General features: G+C 40.3%; 1 pseudogene; it reads right to left on the minus strand.

Annotated features, from left to right (window-relative positions):
- Positions 1–284: 284 nt before the first annotated feature.
- Positions 285–2373, minus strand: LOC100439431 (DNA repair protein RAD52 homolog; annotated as a pseudogene).
- Between the last annotated feature and the right edge of the window lie 736 nt (positions 2374–3109).

Here is a 3109-nt window from a genome sequence, read left to right on the forward strand (position 1 = left end):
AAATTATTTTGCCTCATCAATCATTTTTTATGTGTTACTCCATTGTCTTCTAACTTACAAAGCTATCTCTTTGATAAGTCAATGCCATTCTCAGCCTACAATGTTTTTAATGTGAGCTAAGGTTTTTACCTGGAGATTGTAGTGTCTTCTCTTTTCCCATTGATGTGCACTGATGTGGGTCTTTTGCTAGTCAATGTGTTAGGCATTTGGTGCCCTCCCATTTTTTCCTTTACAAGTTTTAAAAATAGCTTTACTAAGATATAATTAACACAGCACACAATTCACTCCTTTAAAGAATATAATTCAATGATTTTTAAGTATATCCATGGCTATCTGCAACCATCACCAAAGACAAATTTATAACATTTTATCACCACAGAGAACCCATACCCTTTAGCTCTCAAGCCCCTATTCCCTATCCTCCTCATCCCTAAGTAATTACAAATCTACTTTATATCTCTATAATTTTGTCTGTTTGGGACATTTCATGTAAAAGAAATCATATAATTTGTGGTATTTTGTGACTGGCTTGTTTCATGTTTTTAAGTTCTTCTGTGTTGTTAGCATATATCAGTACCTTATTTTCTTAGGGCAAAATAATATTCCATTAAATAAATATACCCTATTTTTTTATGTCATAAACCCATAAGTGAGTTTATTTATATTAAATGAAGATTGTAGCCTGGATTGAAACAAAGCAGTAAAAAGCACTACTCCAAACTTTTTCCTGTCATGATCCTCAGTGCTTAACGTGGACAACATTAAAGGCCTTGTACCCTAAAGGAAAGAAGGCAGAGGTTATGCAAAGCAATTGAATGTAGGTAATTGCTGAGGCAGGTTAGTACTATCCAGCCTATATTGCTTGAGGGCAAGCAGCCATTGGTGATTCCTGAAATGTCCATCGGTGTTAACATAATAGTTTAGAAATAAATAGTGGAAAGCCTCACAGGCCAAAGAAAAGGTATTTCATCTGTCCAGAGCCTCTCCCAACTAGAGTGTGGGATGAGGTTTTTAAAAGTGCTCAGCTCTAACTGCAGTGGGCTCTCAGTCAGATCCTATTGATGAGGTTCAGAATGAAGCAAGATAAATCCTTAGCAATAAAGGTAATTCTCTACGAGTGATGAAAAACTTCATGACCAAAAAGTAGTTTTCCAAAGTCCCTTTGCGACAGAGTCCAATGATGTGGCCAGAGGCTCAGTTAAGATGGATCCAATTTCCTTTTCTTCATGTCCTGGCCCTTCCTATGAGATTCCCAGTTTCCTGTTATGCATTGGTCAGTGCTGTAAGTTTGGAGGTCTCAAGGTCCAGATTTTGCTTGTGGTTTCTGATAGCAAAGGCTGCGTGGAGTCCTGTTCTGGGTCACCATCTGGTTGTTCAAGGCTGGTGTGTCAGAGGTCTAGGGTGGTTCTTCTCTAGACAAGGCTTGACCACACCATCCCCTGCATCTGGAGTCACATCCCACATTTCAGAGTTGTCTCCAAAAGTCTCCTCACTCTTCTCAACTGATGGGGAAAAGGTGTGGACTTGCTGTTTCTCCATCTGCTCCCAGAACTGCTGCTGCAGCTGCTTTTGCCAGAACTTCTGCTGGTACGTGGCCTCTCTCGCCAATAGTGGATGAGCTCAGAGGTCGGGAAGCTGCAGTCCTTGTCCCCCTGAATCACAACGTGGCTTGATCTGCAAGGGGAGGTCACATCTTGAAGTTGTGGGTGTCCCAGGGCCATGTTCAGTTGGCAGCTGTTGTGTCTTGCCTCTTCCACAGATGGTTCAAAATCTTGTCTCTTTGCTTTAGTTTAATCCGCTTCAAGAGGCAACTGGCGTGGAAGCTTGGTTAGTGACCTCAAGTAGTCTCTGTCCAGAATACAATTTCCAAGTGCATTCTGAAAACTCCTGGGGGCTCGCTTCAGCCCGTCTGTCACCGCCTCCTTCCTTGCCTTCTCCAAAGATGAGGCCTTGGACTTGAGGCCCTAACACCATAACCCACAGCTTCATGATATGAACCATCCTACAACTGGACCCTCACAAATGCACAGACTCCCATGTAGAACTTGCCATTGTTGAGGTCAACAAAATCCACATTCTGCTGTGTGATGGAGTGTGCCCCGCCATTGTAACCAAACATGTCATTGGCCAGATTAATTACCCAATGACCCTCAATGTAACACACCTTCTGGCCTCCTCCAGTCATGCGCTACTTATGTATTCTGGGCCCAGCCTCTGCGTCAGGGCCTTCTGGATGGCCTGGTACTCTTCTGCTGTGTACTGGCCCTGTCCAAAGCATACCAAGCTGCCATGAGCAGCAGTATGGCTGTCACGCTCTCCAAAAATTGCTTCCTCTGTGCCAGACATCTTGATTCTGGTTGACCTCTCTGGCACTGCACAGTGCATGCAGGTAGCTCAGTCTACCCTATTTTGTTTATCCACTCACTTGTAAATGGTCATTTAAGTTGTTTCCACCTTTTGGCTGTTGTGCACAGCGCTCCTATGAACATCCATCTATACGTTTTTGTTTGAATATCTGCTTTCAAATACTTCGTGTATAAACCTGAGTTTAATTGCTGGGTCTTATGGTAATTCTATGTTTAATTTATTGAGGAACTGTCAAATTGTAGCTCAGAGTGGCTGCACCATTTAAATTCTCATCAGCAAAGTACAAGGGTTCCAATTTCACCATATCCTTACCAATGCTTATTTTTTGTTGTTTTAAAATTATTATTATAGCTATCCTAATGGATGTGAAGTGGTGTCTTATAGTTTTGATTTGCATGATTTGCATTTTCCTATTAATGGTGATGAGCATCTTTTTTTATGTGCTTGTTGGACATTTGCATATCTTCCTTGAAAAGATATCTATTTATGTCCTTTGCCTCCTGTTTCTTTTTTTTGTTGAGTTATAAGAGATTTTAAAATATGTATTATTGGTACTACATCCTTATTAGACATAAAATTTGCAAATGTTTTCTTCAATTCTGGAGATTGTTTTTTCACTTTCTTGATAGTGTCCTTTGATATACAAGAGTTTTAATTTTTAGGAATTCAAATTTATCTTTTTTTCTCTTTAATTTCTTGTGCTTTTGGTGATATGATAAACCATTGTTAAATAAAAGGTCAT

Source organism: Pongo abelii, chromosome 11 (assembly GCF_028885655.2).
Source record: "Pongo abelii isolate AG06213 chromosome 11, NHGRI_mPonAbe1-v2.0_pri, whole genome shotgun sequence".
NCBI classification, from domain to species: Eukaryota; Metazoa; Chordata; class Mammalia; order Primates; family Hominidae; genus Pongo; species Pongo abelii.